At 34.7% G+C, this 12,245-nt stretch overlaps 1 long non-coding RNA gene across 1 annotated transcript; it reads right to left on the reverse strand.

The window, feature by feature from the left end:
- Positions 1-1,997: 1,997 nt before the first annotated feature.
- Positions 1,998-7,040, reverse strand: LOC134533561 (uncharacterized). Its single transcript, XR_010075332.1, has 3 exons — positions 6,836-7,040; positions 6,570-6,663; positions 1,998-2,104 (listed from the first exon to the last, which is right to left on the reverse strand). It is a non-coding gene; the product is annotated as an uncharacterized LOC134533561 (long non-coding RNA).
- Between the last annotated feature and the right edge of the window lie 5,205 nt (positions 7,041-12,245).

Genomic DNA, 12,245 nt, shown 5'->3' on the forward strand with positions numbered 1-12,245 from the left:
CATCACAGCGAAACTTCATGCGAGAAGGATTCTTTGTACATTTACTCCTCTCATGTCTCCGTACATCATGAGCAAATGCAAACGTCATATCGCAGTAGCTGCAAGGATACCGCGGTGATGAAGACGAACCTTTCAGACTCGATCCAGATACTCACGTTGCCGCCGACGTACCATTTCCAGGCATACTCTTATGTACATCAATCATTCGCTGTTGTATAGACACCTTTACCCAGATAGCAAAATAAGCTTGATTCAAGCTTGAATCAAGCTTGTCATGTCAAGCCTGCAAGCTTGAATCAAGCTTGTCATGACAAGTGTGTTAGCTTGAATCAAGCTTGATTCAAGCTAAGCTAGTTTACACTTGACAAGCTTGCAGCAAGCTTGCCATATCAAGCTTGCAACAAGCTTGCCGCGACAAGCCTACAAGCTTGCCGCAAGCTTGTCATGGCAAGCTTGATTCAAGCTTGCAGCAAGCTAGCCGCATTAAGCTTGCATAATGCTTGCCGCGACAAGCTTGAGGCAGGCTTGCCGCGACAAGCTTGCAGCAGGCTTGCCGCCACAAGCTTGAGGCAGGCTTGCCGCGACAAGCTTGCGGCAGGCCTGCCGCGACAAGCTTGCATAATGCTTGCTGCGACAAGCTTGTGGCAGGCTTGCCATGACAAGCTTGCACAATGCTTGCTGTGACTAGCTTGCGCCAGGCTTGTCGCGACAAACTTAGGCTTGTCGCGACAAACTTGTGCCAGTCTTGCCATGATATCCTTAAGGCAAGGGTAGGCAAGGGTAAAAGAATACAACCTAAAATCTCGCTTATATTTGGTTCAGTCAACAATATCCAAAAGGAATATTACTAAGAGTCAGCTGCAATGAATTCAACTACAATTTGTGTGGTAATATTAGCTTAAACAATTGCTAGGTAAGTTGATGAAATAAAAAAAATTTAGGCTTGAGACCCAAAAGGTGTATGCAAAACATAATAATTTACAAAACTTTCTGTTGTATTTTGGTGTTTCAGAAAACAACACACACTGTAATTTTTTATATTAAAACCATAGTAAACTATATATGGATACCAGATAATTGCACATATTAAGATTTTGAAGAAAATTTAATAAAAAAATTATTGAGTTTTAATGTAGCATATCAATAATGCAAACAATTCAGATTCAGTGCCATTTTATCACTTTAAAACATACTCCATATTCCCTAGTTACAAAGTTTTCTTGCATAACACAATAAAATTGCTGTCATTGGTATAATACTTCAAAAGAAAGATGACCACTCAGTTGCTGGTTCAGAATACACATTGTTAAAAGTAGTGTATGCTAGACATACACTTACTTCATTGTTATGATCTTTACTACTAATAATTTAATTACAGACATGTGAATATAGAAACCACATCATTCATTAAATCTCTATCTTTTAAGTTACATAAAGTTCTGGACCTTACAAGATGTATTGAAATGTGTGCAACACAAATATAGCAAAACAGCTTGTAAGAATTCAATAACCGAACTTAATAGTATTATGTAATTTGGTAATGTATTAAACTTAAGCCTAAATCTTATACAACTTTTCACAAGGAATTTCTCAAAGTAGTTGTAAGTATGAGTAAATGTCGGAAGTAAATGTGACAATGTCAACAAAAAGTATCCTGCTCTTTCCTTAATACCTATTCGCTTCCTTCATTGTCTATTTTTAAAAAAATTGAGTGTTTAGCCAACTTTTACATTCTGAGATTTTGCGTGTCAACAGCAGCTCTGCAGATAAAGCCAGACAGTTATATTTTTATTTAGAATTTAAATTGAGGGTTTGTCTTGAGGTCGGGATAAAATATTTCCCCAAACATCACTTTAACAGTGTTTTTCAAATATCCATCGACCCCTTGCCAATCATTACACCGGATAACCAGGAGTCTACTGTATTACAAAATTAAAAAAACGTAAGAACAGAGATGACAAACAAAAGGAGAAATAAGTCAAAGCATATTACAGTTACTAAAATTTATTAATATTATAATTTATACAATAAGCAATCTACTATAGTATCATATATAATTTTTGGATCATTTTCAGCTGGTCCTTGTTGCTGGTTTCTGTTTCCTCTGGAACAAAAAAAAATATATATATATAAAACACTGAAATTGATGCATCACATTAACCAACACATTTGCAAATACCTGTTGCAAAAAAAATTTTAAACAATGACACATGCTTCTACTTATTATTGGCATTTCAATAAATATCTGTTGTTTTCAGATTAAGTCATAAGGTTTTAACATTTTACTGCACAAATTACATACTAACAATCAACAACATGGCTAGCATAAAAATAGGGCAGACAATACATATGCTATTACATATCTAAACCAAAATATGTGCGTATTGGCGCGAATGTAAGGCAATCCCCTAATATCAGGCAACCTGCAGTTTCAGGAGGCCAAACAAATGTACAAATGCATTAGTCATTACTTTAGTGTGACAAATCCTATTTGTGTTGACTGATGTATAACAATTTATTATGTCTATTTATCTCATTACTTTTTTGAAAAAAGTTTGAATGGCCTACCCCAAAAGTCAAAAGAAAACAATTACAAAATATTTACTGTGTTTTATCATATAATCGTCGCGCATGTGTAATTGTTGCACTGTTATTTTAGGGCTAGGGCGTTAAAATTTGGAAAAATTTATTTCACATAAACGTTGCATGATGTTTTTGGCCCAGCTGTTCGGTTCCCGGTGCTTTGTGTAGGTAGTAAATAGTAAACATGACAGGATAAAACAACGAGAATCGGTTTTCAAGTTGTTGTCAGGCAGTTTAGTAGTTATAATCAGAAAGTACAGTAATTAAAATTATAGTGAATCTCATTTAAAATTTAAATTGCACAATGCCTACGATTTCCCGTCCAAAATGGTTGAATGAATTGGTCCCACCAATTTCTTAGTACGACAAACTATTTTTTTAAAAGCTGTTAACTTTAAGTTTCTAGTCCCGTAAGAAACGATGTACATATTTTAAACCCAAAACTTATTATAAGTTTAAATATCACTGCTTACTAATATATTGTGTCAATTTTTTAAAAGATGTTTTCAAAAGTTATAACTTTTTACACGTCCCATCTTCGTCGCCGACCACTATCGATAGCTCGCCGATTGTTGCAGTGTGCACGATCTCGTTCCGAGTAAACTACATTACATAGCACGCATTGTCACTCTATTTCTTAGTGTGTACTAAGACTTACGACAATAATTATGCATTAAATTCTGCCTCTAGTTTGAAATACCTAAGTTTTTTGTTTTTCTATTTTAAGTTGATCATAATATGTTTTAGTTTCACGACTTATTAATTTAAATGGATTTGTGTGCTTTGGTGTACTCTATTTTCAATTAAACGTACTTTCCATAATAAAGTTGTGGTCATTTTCAGAGCTACTTCTTTCCTCTGAAGTACCACTTGTCTCGTCTAGCGTGCGAAAATGAGGTGATTTCCAATTTTCACATCTCTCATTTAAGAACAAATGGTCGCCCTATATACAGACCAATAGTCTACGGTACTTTTATGATACTGTTTTAGCCAGTTCTATATTGACATGTAGATATATACTGGAACCACAAATTATATTTGGCATATTTAGCTACCAATTATATCCAATATTCTTTCTAAGATTTCTCCAACACATATTAACTGCCAAACACAGTCTCAATGTCCACAAGAGCCAACCTAAAATAATGAGATCATGCTAAAATTATGTGTACAATTCTGAGTACACAATAAATGGGTGATGCAAAGACATATTTTTATTTAGTAACATAATAGCCAAAGTGATTAATACACATGTAGTTAAACCAATCTCTTACTTAGCACATCTTTAAATTGTGCACACTCATTTAGCTTGTTATGAATTTTACTACAGTGAAACCCCTTATTTACGTTACCGTTATTTACAATTCCCATTTTTTGCACAATATTCTTCAGGTCCCGTTTGGCTCCCATTTAGTCCAATACAATACTTTCACGTGAATTACATCTCAAAAATTGCATCCATCTTGCTAGTTAAATCATGTAACACGTAACACACAAGCAACTTGGTGCAATCGCCATACATGATGAAACTGTAAAAGAATTGTCCGAGAATAAACATGTGAAACGTGAAATTAAAAACGGCATTTACAAGTTGCCAACACTGGCCTAGTAAAGGCAGGCTTCGAGAAAACTAGACGCTAGAGCTACAATTTATAGAAATTCTTTATGTTTGTTAGTACTTATACATACAGAATTATGTACTGTACATTATTTATTTCTGGTGTTAATCTTAGTCAATGTCTAACTTTTTCAGCAATAAATAATTATTGTAAATAAGGAAACATTTTTGACTTTTATCTGTACGTTTTTTACAAGATGGTAGCATGTAAAAAACAAGGAAAACATTTTAGATTGATGAAAAACTCAACTAAGTGCATGAACGATGACACAGAAACTTGAGTTTCACTCACTGAAAGGTTAGGCGTGCCGATTTCCACTCTGAACAAAATTGTAAAAAATCACGAAATGATTGAAGAAACTGCATCCCAGTTGTGGTGTTTCTAATACATATAAAATACATTTGTGAATCAAAATATAAGGAAATTAAAGTACTTTAGAAGGAATGGTTGGTGGGTGCAAGGGCCCTGGAATGACCCATAAACTGTGTTTTGATTAGACAAAAGGCACAATTTTAGCTACATGGCTCCGAATTGATGAGTTTCATATATTCATTGGTTGGATTGACAATTTCAAATGACTAAATGACCGTTGGAATTTTTGGTAAATATGTAGTGTACGGATTAGCGTCAAATTTTTTTTTAAAAATCTGAAATAACTTTCATTATATACTATTTTACGTCCTCTTTTCATTAAAGCCTGCGGAGATAAGAAATTCCAAATACTTTAGGAGATATCAAATTTTTTAATTTTCATATTTGGGCAATATTTGTTTAAAAAAAAATTAAAATTCCGAAAATACTTTTATTCTGTGCTCTTTAACTTCCTCTTTTCATTAAACCCGGCGAAGATAAGAAATTCCAAAGGAGATAGGAGATATCTAATTTTTTAATTTTAATCCTGTGCACTCATGCGGCATTCAACATTGTTGCTTGTTTACAAGTATGATTTTTTTTTTTTTTTTTTTTTCCCACGATGTAGGTGAACGACTACATCATATAAACAGAAAATTACGTGAGTTCCTACTGTTCAACCTTTGTCCCAGTTTGTTAGGTCAGGTCAGCTACATTATAAATACTTTAAAACTAAACAACCATTAAAATTACTTTTATTATTTTTAATGCCTGTTACCAGTTTCAAAGTATTTATAATGTAGCTGACCTGACCTAATCTACCTTTGTCCCTTTTTGTTAGGACAGGTCAGTTACATTATAAATACTTAAAACTATACAACAAGTAAAATTAATTGATATTATTTTTAATTTCCGTTTATTTTGAAGTATTTATAATGTAAAAAACCTTACCTAATGGATAATGTCTTTTATTTAGGCATTCACGCAGACACAGCAAAATATAAAATGGCGACGGTCGAATGATTACATAGGTCTTGTATTGCAAAATAAGAACGGCGATATCTCCAAAAGTAATTGGAATTTCTTATCTCCGCAGGCTGAAATGAAAAGAGGACATAAAAGAGCATATAATGAAAGTTATTTCAGATTTTTAAAAATTTTTCTGACGCTAATCCGTACACTACATATTTACCGAATTTTTTTTAAATACTGAAATAAGGTTCTTGTAAAACTTGCTGTATGTTTTTTTAATGTAACTTTTGCTTTAGTAAACTATCCTTATGTATTGACATTTTTATCAATATTCTTAATCTGCAAACATCTGATATGAATTGCCAACTACAGTATGAAAGTACGTATGTATTTTATAGATGCTTACCTACACTTCACCGAATGTAAATAAGAGATTAAAGATTAAATGTAAATTATTATTTTTAGATATGCTTCAGACACTCATAATAAGGAATAGTTATGTTTATACGATAGTGCAATATGTTTAGGTTGTATAATATGACAGTTATATGACCAAAAAATGATTTTCCATACATTTCCCTTATTTTACACTTTTTTACTTTGTGCCCACGAACAGTGCAAATAAGGGGTTTCATTGTATCCTAGTCTAGTATTAACACACGTAAATTTATCATCACATTGCAGAAAAAGAAACTACATAGTTATGTAAATATTCCATTCAAACTGTGCTCCAAATAAAATTCAACAAGTGTTAAATTAAGCAGTACTGAATCGAAAACCAAATATATTTTATTTTAATTTTTGTTGCAGAAATACACAGATGAGAAATATCATGTAATGAACATCTGTAGTTCTTAATTTTTTATAAAACAAAAATCTGGAAATCCAAATTCCACTACCAGAATTGAAAATTGTAAAATAAAATTCAAAATTAATTTTTTTGTATACAAAAGGCAACTAGCCAAAAATACAATCATGGACAACTTGCAATGTTACAATAAAAAAGTAGTTAAAATAAAGTTGTTAGAATAACAAAAGTTTTACCTCCTCATTACTCTTGTTTTGCTCTGTTGCAGCCACAGGCAGATTGTTTCCTTCACCTCAATATGGGTAACTTTATGAAGTTTCAGGACATCAGCTGCAAAAACCAATAAATAAAATATCAGCCATATTCACAATAAAGATGAATTCAGACACTTTATCCCCAAAATTTTAAATTACATCTAGCAAGAGCAGATCCAAGTATACTGCACTTTTAATTAAGCTGTGCACAACAATTTTGGTCAATTATAAGTTGTAAAGCTAATTACTTCAATGCCTCTTTTCTAACGTCCAACAGATGCATTAATAAATTTTTTTATTCAAAAAGACCAAGAAATTCTAAAGTTATGTCTCTTAGCCTTCATTTAATAATTATAATGGTATCTTTGCCTCGTAAGGAAACTTAGGGAGACAGGATTGGAATTATATAGAATTTGCAAGCCATGGCCATAGACAAAATAACACGCAAATACTGGGCAAGTTTTGCTCTCTTCATTGATCGATGTATTATTTTTTTGCTACTGAATCTAACATAAATTTTTCTATGATGTTTAAGTTGCTACTGAAATTGTGCATGTATTTAGCCCCCAACGAGCGATAGAGAGTTCTTTTTATAGAATTTCATGTTGTAAAATTCATAGGCCTAACACCTTGGATTTTGACTATTATAAACAACCGTAATTTTGCTGCATTAAGGCTGCTGCACACGACAAAATGTTTTTTACAAGCTTTAGTATTGGATAGTTTACAATTTTCAAGTTTCCAAGCTGACGTCTTTCTATGCTAGAAGTTTTCGCTGCACATGATACTGGCTACTTTGATAGTTGTGGTCTGAGCATTTTCAAAACAATAAGTTATCAAAACGATTATTTTCAAAGCTGCAATATGAACATTTTTATTGTGGTAATTACTACTTTTAACCACATACAAACAAAGAACTTCCATGTAAAAATTTATTATTGTTGTTAATTGGTCTTTCGCTCACTTCTTTCCTTCCATATTTATGTTTCCAAATCTTGCACGCCAAATTCTAATGTTGTTTTGATTCATTCTGATTGGCCACTGCTTAAATATTGTAGTGAAACTCGTATGAAAAATAGGACACTGAGATTAGGCTAAACCAGTAGTCGATCTCTCAGGGCTGCTCGTAGCCAGCAAGTTTTTAAGTGTCAAAACTTATAGCGAGCCAGGATAACATCTCTTGTAAGTACAATATTATAAGAAAAATTGTGTCGTGTGCAGCGGGCTTTAGTTGGAGTTGCATCAATCACTGTGTAGTTTATAAACCTAGCCTAACTGATGTTAGGTTAGATACATTAATAGAAATACTGTTAAATTATTAGAGAACTTAAGTTAAGTATTACCTATTTTAAATGAATACACCTAACATAACCTTCAACACTATATTTGAGAATTTTTTTCCATAGCTTTCCTAACCTCGCCAACTTTTAAACAATTTAATGCTATGAATGTAACAACTATTACAAGGGTAAACAACTACGTATAAACATACTTAATATAAATGGCAATGAACTTTCACAAAATTATCATTTAACACGTCAGAAGTAAGAAAATGCAAGTAACATTTTTTTACATAGTATCATTTAAGTAGGCCTTCATGCTTAAATAAATTTTAAAAAATCTGCAATAACCCACTCTCATTAACCACATACATATCTACCTATATAAAAAAAATTATTAGTAAAATCACTTCATTTGATTCCCTAACAAAAAGTTTTAATGATTTCAGTATTTAATGAAGTTATCTAACCATTCTCTTAATTTAATGTTAGTACTAATGTACAAAAACTTATGTTAAAACAGTAAACTAATTGTTAACGAATTGAAGCAGGCCTATTGTAATAGGTACCCTTTCATGGGGGTTAAGTTTGTAACACCTTTGGCTAGGCCGATGTGTTAGTGCCTTGATAAGTAACGGTTTATCGGTATAACTATCATAAGGAAGGATAAATCTAAATCATATTAATTTAACTATCATGTGTCGAATTAAGATGCCCATAGCCGGGCCATTCAACACAAAAAAAGCCGTAACCTGCATTATTTTTAAACATAACTTCTATAACCGTACCCAAAATTATTTTTAACAAAACGTCTATTGCCTTAACCTGCATTATTTTTAAACACAACTAATTAGTTTCACGAAATAAATTAATTCATAAAGGTTTCTAAAAGAGAAAAAAATTGAAGGCCTAAAACGTACGGTTTGCTCATTTATAGTGTAAACGAGTTAAAAGATTATTTCATTATTAAATTTGTTTTTTTTCTTCAAATAAAATGATAGTATTCAAACAAAACGACCATCCAATCTAAAAAACAATATTTATAAAACAGACCTATTTTCGAATAAACACATGTTAAGTACCTACAACAAGAATTGAATTCAATTAACGAATGGTAGATCATAATAAGCATTAACACAACACATCTATAAAAAAATTACTTATCAAAAAATAATAAATTTGCCTAAGAAAGTAATACATTTACACAGTAACTTACCTTGATAGCCTTATTCAACTTCGGCAATATGGAGTATTTAAGCTCTGGCCAGAAAAAAATAAAGGAACATGGAAATGGAAACAAAAATACTAAACTCCCAGGATGCAACAAGGCTGCAACACGGCAAGTCAAATTCAAGCCTTCGGCAAGCTTACCGAAAAAAAAAAAAGATCGATATAGCTCACAGAAGACTTACATCAAGCTTGAATCAACCTTGATGCGTCAAGCTTGCATGGAATGTTTAATTCATGCCTTTGGCAAGCTTGCCGAAAACAAGTGTAGGTCGCAATGGATGACAGAGCACTTGAATCAAGCTTGAATCAAGCTTGATGCTTCAAGCTTGCATAGCAAGCCAAATTCAAGCTAACTGACAGGCTTGCTGCAAGCTTTCATGCTATGTGGGTACTTTCTGCCGCGCAACAGGTCCTTTGCATGTCTCCAAGTGTTGCTGCAAATTAGCATTTCTTGTAAATAGCTTACGACATTTCTCACAGCCAAACATTTTTAGATAAAGGTTCTTAGCACGTTCTCTTTTCTCGTGTCGTCGAGCATTGCTGTTGTTTGAGAAAATCTTGTCGCAGTAACAGCACCGATGTTCGTTCTTTGTTGTCGAATCACCATCCATTGAAGTCACCATCGAGGGCGAATCAGCGTTCGTCGAGGTTTCCTGTACAGCCAGCACTACCGGCATTAAAGTCTCTTCTGCTGGTGGTATCATGTCTGATGAAGTATCCTCCAGTGTTGTCGTCGTCGTTGCCAACGGGATCTGCTCCTTCTCCGTCGTAGCTGTCGTCAAGTTTCCCGTAGACGATGGTACAACCTCCATCGAGTTCGACGTCAAAGTCGGTAAAGATGCCATCGAGTTCGCAAGAACAGGTAATTACGTGATTAATGCACCAGAAGAAACAAACTGAAACTAATGTAAGTATCAACACCGTGAAAAGTGAGAATACATTCAAGCCTATATTCAGTAGATCGTTCATTCTTTGTAAAAATGATGGACTCCTAAAAAGGAAGCATGAAGACGATGAAGACACTTCGACATCATCGATAGCGAATTCATACGGTAATCTGGGTGAAGAGGATGTCTTCTACAGTGATTGTTACAGTGACTCTGATGCTGTTGACAAAGGCATAGACTGTGATGAAGCACCTAGAGCTGACAAAATCGAAGAATGAGGCGATGTCCTGAACCGAATCGATGGAAACGTCGTGTTATAATAAATCAATCTGATAATGCTTATTATGATCACTGGGACGATTGTGATATTAAAAGTATTTATAATAAACAAGCAAGTAAGATGGTGGTAGAATAGATCGATTACACATCATGGAAAGATCCAAACATATTGGTTGACCGGCTATGACTTCTACATGGCTCGCTTTGTGCAGGAAACTATTCGTGCATCAAAGAAATATCCTTCATACTCAAAGAACTGAGGAAAGCTGGCTACATACAATAATGGCTTCTTTTACTTGTATTTGTGTAATGTTGCGAAGTAATTAAATATTGAAAGTAAAAATTTAATGTTTTTATTTCTTGTATTCTGATTTACAACTAAGCCTGTGTGTTTCCGCTACTGTATGTGTGATCATTCCGTTTCCTGTGTGTACTGTGTGTACGTTCCGTTTCCTGTGTGTACTGTGTGTACGTTCCGTTTCCTGTGTGTACTGTGTGTACGTTCCGTTTCCTGTGTGTACTGTGTGTACGTTCCGTTTCCTGTGTGTATTATGTGTATACGTTCCGTTTACTGTGTGTACTGTGTGTATACGTTCCGCTTCCTGTGTGTACTGTGTGTACGTTCCGTTTCCTGTGTGTACTGTGTGTACGTTCCGTTTCCTGTGTGTACTGTGTGTACGTTTCGTTTCCTGTGTGTACTGTGTGATCATTACATTTATTGCACGTAAATTGCATGTATTGAGCGTACATTGCGTACATTACGTGTTGGAGCTGATGGAGCTGTTGGAGCACTTGAAGCTAATGGTCAATTGAAGCATAGGAGCAAAATGTAGATGAATCTGATGACGCGAATTGTAGCTCTTGGAGCCTAGCGTATGTTGGAGAGATCGAATTAAAGAGACGAGGACGTACCATAACACATCGAATTTTTTTTCGATCATAAGATCCTCTTTTTTAATTGTAGATTTGACTCTAGTATTATTGTAAATTATTCTTGATTTGACTAGCGTATTATTCCATCCGGTGCATGTATATAAGCGAGTCCTAGACAGCAGGTCGCTCGGTTTGTAACTGACGACGCCGGTGTACGGATCACCTAGTTTGTTTCTTCTGGTGCATTAATCACGTAATTACCTGTTCTTGCGAACTCGATGGCATCTTTACAGACTTTAACGTCTAACTCGATGGAGGTTGTACCATCGTCTACGGGAACCTTGACGACAGCTACGACGGAGAAGGAGCAGATACCGTTGGCAACGACGACGACAACACTGCAGGAGACTTCATCAGACATGATACCACCAGCAGAAGAGACTTTAATGCCGGTAGTGCTGGCTGTACAGGAAACCTCGACGAACGATGTTTCGCCCTCGATGGTGACTTCAATGTATGGTGATTCGACAACAAAGAACGAACATCGGTGCTGTTACTGCGACAAGATTTTCACAAACAACATCAATGCTCGACGACACGAGAAGAGAGAATGTGCTAAGAACCTTTATCTAAAAATGTTTGGCTGTGAGAAATGCCGTAAGCAATTTACAAGAAATGCTAATTTGCAGCAACACTTGGAGACATGCAAAGGACCTGTTGCGCGGCAGAAAGTAAAGGTGTCTATACAACAGCGAATGATTGATGTACATAAGAGTATGCCTGGAAATGGTACGTCGGCGGCAACGTGAGTATCTGGATCGAGTCTGAAAGGTTCGTCTTCATCACCGCGGTATCCTTGCAGCTACTGCGATATGACGTTTGCATTTGCTCATGATGTACGGAGACATGAGAGGAGTAAATGTACAAAGAATCCTTCTCGCATGAAGTTTCGCTGTGATGAGTGTTATGAATAGTTTACTCGAATTGATAATTTGCGTCGACATGCGAAAAACTGTAAAGGTGAAGTCCGTGCGCCTACTACTGAACTACCTGCAGAAATTTCGACTCCTCGCTTTAGATTGTAGACTCGTAGGCGTACAAGCAAGAGA

This window comes from Bacillus rossius, chromosome 6, assembly GCF_032445375.1.
Source record: "Bacillus rossius redtenbacheri isolate Brsri chromosome 6, Brsri_v3, whole genome shotgun sequence".
NCBI classification, from domain to species: Eukaryota; Metazoa; Arthropoda; class Insecta; order Phasmatodea; family Bacillidae; genus Bacillus; species Bacillus rossius.